Genomic DNA, 12,012 nt, shown 5'->3' on the forward strand with positions numbered 1-12,012 from the left:
GGGGCCATGTGTGGGTTATTTAGGGTGCCGCAGAGAGAGGTGGTGCAGGTGACAGGGTGGCGCGGCAAAGGCCCAGGGCCAGGGGCGGGGGCAGGGGTGGGGCGAGGTGGGGCGGGGTGGTGGCTCCGAGGACCCACCCCCTGCCGCTGGCCAGCCTGGCAAGACGAGGGCTGGGCAGTGGGTGTTGCGTTTTACCTCTGCGATCGGGGAGGGGTTAGTTTCCCACAGGGGATTTCAACCATCACACTCAGAGCCCGCCTCCTAATCCTCCGGCGGAGCGGCTCGGGGCCCCATTTTATGGCAATAAAGCGACTTAGCGCCTGCTGAGCGAGCCCCTCCCCGCCGCCGCCCCCGCCCTCGGCCCCACCCCAGGGCTCGCCCGCAGCGGCGGGGCTTTGTTTCTGGGGAGGAGGACCCGGAGCTCTTTTGTTTGGGGGTTTTCTGTTTTCACCCCCACCCCACCCTACACACACCCCAACCTCACCCCACCCCGCCCCAACCCCCGCGCCTCTCGGATTTCCTGAGCTGCGGGCTGCAAAGGGAGGAGAGCGGCTTCTTGCAACCCCCTCGGCTGGGCCCCGGGGTAATTCGATGCGGGCCTGGCGAGGCTCCCCACGTTAGACCTGGGCTCGCGTCTCGACAGCCTCCACCCACCGGCCCACCCTACATTTAGCGCATCATGTGATCTGGGTAAGTCATTTGCAAGTACAACAGTTCCCTGGGTTGCCCCCCATTCATTTCCTGAGAACTGCAGAGAGCAGCTGAGAGGCTCTGCTTGTGCGTGTGAGTGTGCGCGGGTGACGCCGTGAGTGTGTGTGTGTGCGTGTGTGTGTGTGTGTGTGCGAGTGTGTGCGCGCGCGTGTGAGAGAGAGAGAAAGGGCGAGAGAGAGGGGGACTCTGTGTGAGGGAAAGAAAACAATTTCTCCTGCTCTGCAGCTTCTGTTCAGGTCTGTGCCGATTCCGTTTTTTATAAAAATAAACAACCCCCTCCTTTTTTTTTTTTTTTGCCATCCCAAATCAGATCGTATTCTCTTAACGTGTTTTATTTTCCTTCTGTCATCTGCTCAAGTTAAATCATTTTGGCTGGTCTGTGTTCTTAAATGGGGGGAAAGTGTTGGGAAGCGGGAGGGGGCCGGGGAAGGGCGCTGCTATTGCCGAGCCAGGAGCGGCGGTCGGATTCGCGGAGAAGAAAGAGGGTGGTTACTTGTCCCACTCCCTAAACATTTTTAAAAGAACTTAGCAAGTAACGTAAATTAAGCAAATGCTTTGCTCCCCCGACTGGAATTGTTGGTTGCAGTGTTTGCCTGACAGTTGCCAAGGATGAGAAATAAATCCCCAGGGCTGAAAGGGGCGCGCGGGGGAGGGAGGGGGTCGTGGAAGTAGTTGGTCCCCAGAAATGTATGGGCTGGATGAATAGCCGCACCGGGGCTGTGTGGGCAGTGTATGAGCACTGAAGAGTGGAGCGGAAGGGGTTAAGGAGGCGATAACATTGCTGGCATGAATAGTGGTCCTGGCGCTACATTCATTATTGTCTCTGGTCGTAATGATGTGGAACTGTCACTTGCTACTGTGCCTGGTCCATGGGAGTAGCCAGGGGCTGGCCTGTGGCTCTTATTTTCAATTACGAAGGACCTGGCTGGAGTTGACAAGGGACAACTTTGTAAGGCCACCTGGGCCGAGAAGCCGGCAGAACTGGCCTTGGAGCCACTTCTGACCTTAGACGCAAAGCTAAGAGGGCTAGGACTTGACCTCCGCGACGTTAGTAGGTGTTCACGTTAGATGCTCTCCTACTGGGAGAATCAACCCTGCTTTTGTTGGTTAGAGAACTGCCTCCCAGAACTTTGCAAACTTTTATCTTTGGGGGAAAGGGTGGGGTGCACTCAACAGTTTTGTTTCTCCGTGCGTTTGAGGCAAATGCTTGGAGGAAAAGTACCAGTTCCTTTGTTAGGTGTCCTGTAGCTTCCCAGCCCCCTTCCCCTGGTCTTCTAGTTTTGCATACTTTTCTAGTAATTGCCCTAATTCGGCTGACAAAAGCTGACTTTGTTGCGTTAAAGAGTATTAGTACGACGGAATGTGTAATCTGGATAAACAGTTTCTGTGTTTAGTGTTGCCAGCTCTCTAATTTAACTGTACAGATGGCTTAAGTTTCTGTTCTGTATAGATTGTTTTAAATTCTTCTACTACTGGTTAATAGAATTCTCGAGCGAGCACTAAGGTATTTTAACTTGGCGTTAATATTCTGTTTCCCTCTAACACCGGAAAGACAGGCAGAGGACCTATTTACATTTAGTGCCTGTGCATCTAGTTGCGTCTTAGACATCTGCCAATCAAATACACGTCATCCTGCAAATCCACCTCGAAGCCTTCATGCCTCTTTCTTAGTGGAGGAGAGAGTTGTTTGGATAAGGGAATGCTTTGAAAGACATTTGGTGGCTTTTCACAAGCAGCAGCTTCTGATGTGAATAGGATTGGTCACTTTGATGAGAAAATAAACCGTCATCCAAGACATCCTTTTAAGACTGGCATTTAATTACTACAGAGGGACCCCTCCTCCCTTAGAAAAAAAAGCCTGGTTTATTAGTGGGTCTTCATCTGAATGTTGATTACATTTAAAGAGAGAGAGAGAGAGAGAGAGAGAGAGAGAGAGAGAGAGAGAGAGAGAGAGAGAAACAGGTAGAGATTGGTTACGTAAAGAGTATATTTTTAGGCTTGAAAAAATTTAACCGTAGACTCTTGTTAGGAATAGGATGTTGGAAGACAGACATTTCTATTGCCTAAGTCACATCTCCATCAGTGCCGCCTGCTCAATGTTGATACTAGACTGAGTAGACTAAGCTCATCTGGGTCTGGGAGAGAGCAATCTGAGCATTTAAAAATTGGCAAGAACATTTAATGCATTTAGGAGAAAAAAAAGGTTTATTATGCAAACTCATAGTTAATATGAAATACACTTAAACCAGCACAACTAAAATATTTTCACATGAAAATTTAATAGTTTGTGAGCGGCATCAACTTAACTAATACAGCTGTGTCCAGGTAAATAGAATACTCTTGAGGATTTCTCTTGATTGCTGAGGACTTTTAGTTATGTGTCTCCTACATAGGCATATTTCAAGGAAACTTTGGTCAGTTCAACTTTATTGGGGAATGTTTCGTATGACTGTTTCTTAACGGAAAATGGTTGTCTCCTACTAGAAAGTCCTTTTCAAGAAACCCTGTCATCTGGGCGGAAATGGTCTTGGTCTTGCTGTTGAGACCTTGACCTCAGCAACTCTGGGCCGGTTGTTCACTCCAGCTGCTGCCTCCCTGTGTTCCAACAGAGAAGGTGGTGTAAGCACCCTTTCTCCCAGGGCGCTTGCTGTTCAGTCCTCGGAGCAGGCTCATGCCTAGTCGATAGTGTTTTGATCAGCCAGAAATTTCTCTTTTGGCTTTTTTTTTTTTTTTTTTTTTTGTAAAGGAAGGGAAAACACATTTTCTACATCTCTGAGAGTTAGAGGTCATGCCAAGAAGCCGTCTGTTAGCAACATAGTGAAATGACTTATTGTAAACCTGGGTGAGTTTTATCCTAGAAAGGCAATGTAACTACTGGGTCCTCCAGGCCTGTACGTAGGGCATTTCAAGTGCGAAGAGTTGGTTAATTTGGTGTTGGGAGAAACCTCATCCAGCAAGGTGATACTTTCAAATAACTGACAATATGTCATTGTCCTGGGTATTTATTCTAATCAATACAAGATTTAAAAAGTATGGAATTTCACATTTATATAAGCTAAATAACATTAAAACAATTCTATAAAATTGGGAGGCCAGAGGATTTGCTTATATTTTAAAAAGGCATTCTTAAGTGTTTTGGGTTTATAAATATAGTTGAAGTGTGTTAATACACAGAATTGTGCAAAAGTAGTAATGGCGCAAACACTATTATTATTACTAGTAGTAGTAGTATTGGCATTGTCCCCATTGGGCTCGCTGACTAATGACCAAGAGCTAAGAATCTCCAAATTAGCAGCACCGCCGCCTTCTTGTTTGGGGAGTAACTTTCATTTTTATGAGTTCTGAAATGGACTGCAGCTCTTGACTGTGCCGTTTACATTTTAAAACTCAGAACAAAGGAAGACTGGAAGTACCTGCAGTTTTGATTCTCTCTCTCTCTCTCTCTCTCTCTCTCTCTCTCTCTCTCTCTCTCTCTTTTCATGTAATCCTGGCAGGGCTTTAACTCACCCTGTAACTGCCCTTGAACTCCTGGTCCTTCTGGCTCCACCTTCTGGGTACAGGACAGGCATGTGCCCCCACACCCAGTCTATTTTCCTAAAAGGTAAAACAAAATGAAAACTTTTTCATTTTTTAGCTTTTGGGTTAGGCACAGCCTTTGGTTTTAAATGTGTATAAAATGTAAGGGTGAAAAATCTTGCAATGAAGTCCCTGGCAACGCCCTCTAACCACACAGTCTTAACTCACCAACCACACCCACTCCACTCCCAGATGTAGACTGGGAGCTGACAGATGGGCTTCGCCCCATGCCTGGAAGGTCAGCTGCCTGTGGCTCTGTCAGCCCTGCTTGGGTTCTAACTCTGAGTGACTTCAATCCATGAGAATTCCTTCTTGGGGGCCTACATGAACCACACCCATTCTGGAGTCAGCTACTGAGTGCCTGTGGTAGACACATGTTCGGGACTAAATGGTTGCTTTCTCTATATATTCTCAGTAATTAGGTTACAGAAGGATTTCTCGGTTTGGGGTGTTTATTGTCACAAAGTGGCTTCTTGAGTAATTATACTGCCCTGTAAAATATGCTTTGGTCTGGCAGCAGATCAGAGGATATCCACTGAAAGAGTTGTGCTCTGATATGGTCTTTCTTCTTTTCATTTACTTTAAAGCCTTTTTAAAATCATAGTTACAGATTTACAGACCTACCCGGTTTATTTATTTTGTTATTTTTAGAAGAGCTTTTATATTTTCACAATTTCCTATATAGATATAATGTGTCTTTTTTCACAATTTCATACATGTATAGGGTGTGTCTTAAAGATTTCTATCCACACCAGCTCTCTCTTCCTTCTTCCCATAGACACACCCCTTCTTATGTTCATGTTCGCCGTGTATGTGTGTGTGTGTGTGTGTGTGCGTGTGCGCAATATTCTTATTACTTCTTTATGCAGCAATGTTAACTGATCTTATTGGCTTGACCTTGTACAAGTCTTGTACTGGTAAACACAGCTGCAATGAATTAGCAAGGGGAAGAGCTATTGATGCCATGTTCAGATGACTTTACTGCTTATCACTCTTCCCTTCTTTCTACCCGCTCTTCCTTAGTGTCCCATGCCATGGGTCGCATGGGTGGGCAGGTTGTGATGTAGATATTCCAGATAGTGCTAAACACACTCACTTACTCGTTGCAGGTCCTTGCTGCCTGTGTAGTACATGCTTTTGCATATTCACTTGCATGCTTATTGAACTAGTCCAAAGAGTATTGCTGTCTACATACCGAGAGTGTACCTGAGAACTTTTGTGGTGGTCCTGCTACGTGGAAAGTGCAAGAACAAATATTTTGGAGTGTTCAGTGACACTTTGCTTGCCTGCTGAAGGTCATGATTACTGCTTACTGGCTTTGATAGAAATTATGTCCAAGGTACAAGTTACTATGATTTTCAGAGTATGTACCTTCTCACAATTTTTTGTGATGATGCACATGTATATATTACACATGTATATGTTTCCTATATGCATAAGAAATAGTACTTATATTTACGTATGTGTTTCCATATTCTCTGTCTGCTCTGTTGTCTTACCCTCTCACACCATGGACATTATGGCCAACAATTATAGTAAAATGTGACCACACGCAGAGGAAATATTCAGCAATTCTGTTTAATCAGACTCTGCATTTACCAAAAAGCTAATTTTACGATACGATTAACAAGCTAATTCATACGAGAATATAACGTAATTCATAAGAAAACATAAACCCCACCCTTTCTCCAAGGAAACAATCAAGATAAATTATTGTAAATTTCTTTGTGTGCTTTTTCCTGAAGACAATCCAGACAAATAATATAAAACAGAGAACCAAAGAGCAAAGTGCTCATTTTTGTGTTGAGTGCCCCCTACCAGCGAGCACCCTGGAAAGAGAGCACATTTTGTTAGCAGACACATCTCAATTTGAGTCTGTTTTTCTTGCCTACTGACAAGATGACCTTGGTCAATTTTTTGAGCCACGGTGAGGGTTACATGAGGTAATGTGGATAAAAGTTACTCTGGAGAATTATAAAGCGCTGGGGCTGTGACCAATTTGATGACAATTCTGGTCCTCCACTCATCCCTCCCCACTAAAGAAAAGAAATGGACATTCCAGCTTCTCAAAGTAAATGAGTTAACACACAAGGGGAAGGAGTTTCCAAGGGTTAGTAGAAAACTGCTGCCTGCCAAAGTTCATAAATTCCATCCCTTATCATCCCTACCAGAGATTTGCTGTGTGACCTTGAAAAAGTCCAGTCTTAAAAAGAAGTTTGTAGGGAACTGACGTGAAAGTATGCCACTGTTAGCATGTAGGTCATCTAGGTGACCTGTTTCAGCTTTTCAAAACAAAAATTTGCAAGACTTGCTTGAATGAACATTTAGAGAAAACTGAGAGTGATAACCAGCAATGATTAATTGTACAGTGAATACTTTGCTGCTGAGGAGATGGCTCAGTTTGTGAAGTGCCTGCGGTACAAGCTTGAGGACCTGAGTTCAGATCCCCGCACTAACATATCCATAACCCCGAAGATAGAGGGGAGGACGTGGGTGAATCTTGGGAACTTACTGGCATGTCAGTCTAGTCAATCAGTGAGCTCGAGACCCTCTCTCACAAAACAACATAACAACAACAAAACAAAACAAAACCACATTCACATATACTCAAATTGTAAAAATAAAATTAAAATAGAAAATCTTTAGAATTTTTTAAGGAGTTTCCTGGAGTTTCTATTAGTTGGTTATCCTATTTAGAGAAGAATCTTGCTCTTGTTTGCAATTCATTGTAGAATAGAACTGCCTGTCTCCGCCTGTTATAGGGACTAAACAGTGTCTCATACATGGCTTAGAGCACGCACTGAAGAGAAATGGGGAGCAGTGGGGTGGTTGGTGAAAATTTATTGCGTGTTTTACTTATAGCCACATTTTCCTACCATGCATGTTTCATTCAAATTTGAGAGTACGAAGACCCCTGATTGGCATTTCTCCCCAGCTATATTTGATCAATTTAAGAAAACAACAACAAAGCCAATTTAATCTCCCTAAACCCTAGCTAGCATCCTATGAGACCAGAGAAGCAGGCTCAAAGGACCTCCCGATCTAACTCATCTGGGCTCTCTCCTGTGGGTAAAAGCTATAGTGATTACCACTCTCCTGTTCTGAGGGATTCTGCTTTAGTTCCAACCTGCTGTTTGAGAACTCACTGGATTCCAGTTTGTGCTCGCTGGTCCTGTATATAGGATGTCTGTGGCTCGTTTGCTTTCTTTTTCTCCAGTAACAAGCACCTGGAGAGGGGAAAGAGTCTACTACTCCTGAATGAATACTCTGCCGGGTTCTCACACAAAGCCTACAGTGATGACTACCATGTAAATACTGAAACTCTCATTGAGAGAACGGGCTTGAGGGGAGTCCCTCTGCCATCCGGACCACAGCCCATTCAGCAGTCAAACATCCCTACCAGAGTCTTTTCCCTCCTAATCTACCTGCTCCTCTCCAGCTGCAAGCATTCAGCTCCAGCAGCTGCTAGTCAGTCGGCTATTCACCGTATTTTCCTGAGCTTAAACAAAAATTTCTTCTTGTTCCAAGAAACACTAAAGTGTGCTAGGGTCAAACTGGATAGGATGTAAAGCATCTAACTCCCTAGTTTTGTGCTGTTGGACCAGGGAAGAGAATCCTTTCCTCTCCTTTTACTCGTCTGTAAAAACCCACAACAAATGATCTCAACAGAGTGGGCTTGAGGATCAAAATATACAGAGAGCATCCAGTGGGAGATTTCACGTATGCTTAGTGTTTGGTAAATGCTTGTGCTCCTGATGCCTTTGCAGGTGAATCCTAAGTGTGCTGGCCAGTTTTACATTCTCTTGACACACTGGAAAGGGGGGAACCTCACTTGAGAAAATGCCTCCATAGGATCCAGCTGGAAGGCATTTTCTTCATTAGTGATGGATCGGGAGGATCCAGACTGATTTGTGTGGTGCTATTCCCAGGCTGCTGGTCCCAAATTTAATAAGAAATTGGGTTGAATGGGCCGTGAAAAGTAAGGCAGTAAGCAGTGCTCCTCCGTGACTTCTGCATCAGCTCCTGCCTCCAGGTTCCTGCCCAACTTGAGTTCCTGTCTTGGTTTCCTTCCATGATGGGCTACAGTGTGGAAGTGTAAGCCAAATAACGCTTTCCTCCCCAAAGTTTGGGTCATGCTGTTTCATCATAGCAATAGAAACCCTAATTAAGACACGACAGAAAATTAAAGGGACTCCTTTTCACGGTTCATCCGCTATAATGCACAGGTTAGGCCTTAGGTTTTACGTATGTCAGCTTATGTAATTATTCTCTTGGCAAACTAGTTGCACCAGGCTTCCTAAAAGATTGATTCTTTAGCGATCAGCCCACACCTGGTTATGGGATGACTACTGGAAAGTTTCCTTTAGCACACTGGCTTTGACTTGCTGACCTTTGAAGGATGAGTCTTTTGGGCTGTGGAAGGCGCTCTTATGCCAAATAGCATCCCTTCTCCCGCTGACTTTGCCACTGTGGACAATAGATCCAAAAAGCGATTTTGAAACTTTTACTTTAACAAAATAAATATAAAGGAGGAAACTCAAGGCACCACTTCCAGTTATGAGCAGTGGGGCTTGTTATTTTGATATGCAGTGGGTTCAGCAATCGTTAAGTGCAGAGAGTGATATATCTTTAGTGAATGGGAATGACGGCAGTAGCTGACGAATGTGATAAAGACTAAAGTTAAAGAACATAAAGAATGTTGCATTTTTAATTACTGTATAATTATGTATTTTGCCGTTTTCTTTTGTACATGGGACTGGATCATTCAAATCTAAATTTGTTCCCTGGACCTTTACATATTTGAGGTTTTTTTTTTTTTTTTTTTTTTTAAGTTTTGATTCTAAAGCAGAAATTTCTTCCTTTAGTGACCAAATATTCATTGATATTTCATCTGTGTTTATGCCATAGAATATGACATATAGTAGATATGAGCTATTTGTATTATGTTATTTCTATTTTGCTATGGATGTTGTGCAATGATTTCTATCTTACTATATATCTGATATCATGAGTTGTTCTCTTTCCAACCTGAATTGGTTCCACTCCTATTACAAAGCCTGGTGGTTCCCAGCTCCTGGGCATGCATCATATTGATGCTGAACTTGGTACTGTCCCCACATCAGCAGAGGCTGCTACAGCCCAGAGCTCCTGGCATCTAACAATCCTCTTGCTTCAGCCCCCCAAGGAGCTGGAACTAAGTTCTATGCAATGATGTTGTTTCATAGAGTTGTTAGCAAATTATAACCAGAGTTAAGCAATGTAGTTATAGTCAATAGCCAATTAGCTGTTGAGCAGAGATTTGAACCTGAGACTGCCCCTTGAACTTTGGTCTTGCTACTCTTGGCTCCCATAAGCACTTAATGTGACATTTCAGAGCTAGTCTCATAGAAGAGGGCAATAATGGGAATATTATACAAATAAATACTGTTTACAGACTCTGTTGTTTTATTGGCTATAGATCGTTTTGGTTTACCACGTTGGCTACAGCATTTTACCCAGCAGAGAAGTCAGGGGTTTGCTGATACACACACTAAAGCAAATCACAAGGCCTAACCCAAAACAGTTACTTTAGAAAAAAAGCTTCTGCAGAAAGCTCCATGATAGCGATAGTGGTAAAACAATAAATTCTGGCAAATGTCCATTCTGCTAGTAGATAAGGCTATTAAAGCAGGAGGCATAATAAAAACAAAACAAAACATTATTTTTATAAGAAATGTTCCAATCCTCATTTGACCTCTCTCTCTTACTCTCTTTTAAAGCTCCCTTGTATATGTAAGCAGGCAGCATAATGAGTTTAATATTATCATTTATGAGGTGAAAATCTGGCTAGGGAAGTAAAGCTTGTGTAGAAAATTACAGAAGAAGATTTTTGAGGTATAAGTTGCTTGAATGAAGAACACAAGAAGATTGTTGCTTGCTGGAAAATCAAAGACTTTAAGGATTTAGTAGGTGTGTACTGAAACTCATTTTATAAAAGGATTATTTATTTATTTACTTTTTTAAATTAAAAATTGTGTTTATTAATGTGTGAACTTTGGGTGTTTGTGTCTTGGGAGGCACATACCATAGGTACCTCCATGTTGGAGGAAGAGGAGGCCGCTTGTTGGTTCCCGGCTGCTCAGCCTCGAAATAATCACACAGAAACTACATTATTTAAATCACTGCTTGGCCTATTAGCTCTAACTTCTTTTCAACTAGATCTTACATCTTAATTTAACCCACTTTTACTAATCTGTGTATTGCTACATGGCAGTAGCTTACATGGATTCTCCCTGACTCTGCCTCCTTTCTTCCAGACTTCAGTTTAGTTTTCTCCACCTACCTAAGTTCTGCCCTATCAACAGGCCAAGGCAGTTTTCTTTATTCATTAATGGCAATCACAGCATACAGAGGGGAATACCACATCACCTCCCCTTTTCTGTTTAAATAAAAAGGAAGGTTTTAACTTTAACACAGTAAAATTCCATATAACAATTATTGTCAAGTAATAATTACAGTTATAATATTTATATCTACTTTATTTTTATCATAACTAAGGAAGACTATAATAACTATAACTATAAATTCTTCAACTCCATCAAAGTCTCCAGAAGGACGTAATATTACCTATGTAAACAAGAAATGCATTGTAAGCAACTTCCAAAACTCTAGAATTGACATCTTGCTACCTGGACAGTCATCTACAGTTCTTTTGTATCATTGGGGCACCCATCTTTAGCCTACAGGTCCGTAGTATCCAGCAGACTTTTCCATGAAGCAGGAAATTTTAAAGACAATTTTACCTATATTGGCAGTTTGACAGTCATTTTCTTTTATGTTCTGTAGAATGTCTAGCAGACTCTTTCATGAAGCAGGAACCCCAAAGGATCATCTCAGCTATACTTGGAGGTCAAAGAGCAACTTGGGGGCACCATCTTTCTCTGACTAGGTGGGTCCTGAGGCTCAGAATTAAGTCATCAGCTTTGATGGCAAGTGCCTTTACCCAGTGAGCCAGCTCACCAATCCACGTTTATTTTTTTATTCAATAGAGAAAGTAAATATGTACATGATGTACGCAACCCAAAAATACATTTGGCAGCTGTGGTGCTTTGTCTCCTATCTTTCAGAGATGATGTATTTATTGTGTTTTGGCAAATGTCTTTGCTTTGCAATCCACCAGAAATTTTTCTTTTCCAAAATTAGAATTTCCTAGCATGTGCTTAGCCAGTAGGACATATATGGTCCTAATGAATTTAGGAAAATCTTCTTTGAGCTATGAAAACAAACCAAAATTAACAATGACTGATACAATTTAAAAACCATAGTTTATCCAAACCTATATCCTTTATGAAAATCTACTATAATAGTTAAAACATCAGGCATATATTTAAAAAAAAACAATAATACAACTTTTATCCTGTAGAAGGGAGGAGTGGCGGGCTGTGTCTGTTGCCCAGCTAACTTACACCCCAAATAACCACACAGAAATTGTATTAATTAAAACACTGCCTGGCCCATTATATCTAGCCTCTTATTGGCTAACTCTCACATCTTGATTCAACACATTTCTAATAATCTGTATGTTACCATGGGTCATGGCTTACCAGGAAAGATTCAACATGTCTGACCTGGTGGCTGGCTTCATGGTGGCTCTCTCTGCCTACCTTCTTTCCCCCAGAATTCTGTTCTGTCTACTCTGCCCACCTAAGGGCTGCCCTATCAAAAGGCCAAGACAGTCTCTTTATT

At 42.6% G+C, this 12,012-nt stretch overlaps 1 protein-coding gene across 3 annotated transcripts in view; it reads left to right on the plus strand.

Moving 5' to 3' along the window:
* Positions 1 to 421: 421 nt before the first annotated feature.
* The window catches only part of Klf12 (KLF transcription factor 12), a 545,932-nt gene continuing 534,341 nt past the window's right edge, over positions 422 to 12,012 (plus strand). For 2 of the 3 annotated variants that reach the window (XM_057785991.1, XM_057785989.1), the window contains exon 1: positions 422 to 690. The gene's annotated coding sequence lies outside the window, so the exon portion shown is untranslated. Of the gene's footprint in view, positions 691 to 806; positions 948 to 12,012 lie in introns of those variants that run through there. The other variant, XM_057785990.1, reaches the window with a different exon arrangement.

This window comes from Chionomys nivalis, chromosome 12, assembly GCF_950005125.1.
Source record: "Chionomys nivalis chromosome 12, mChiNiv1.1, whole genome shotgun sequence".
Classification (NCBI taxonomy): Eukaryota; Metazoa; Chordata; class Mammalia; order Rodentia; family Cricetidae; genus Chionomys; species Chionomys nivalis.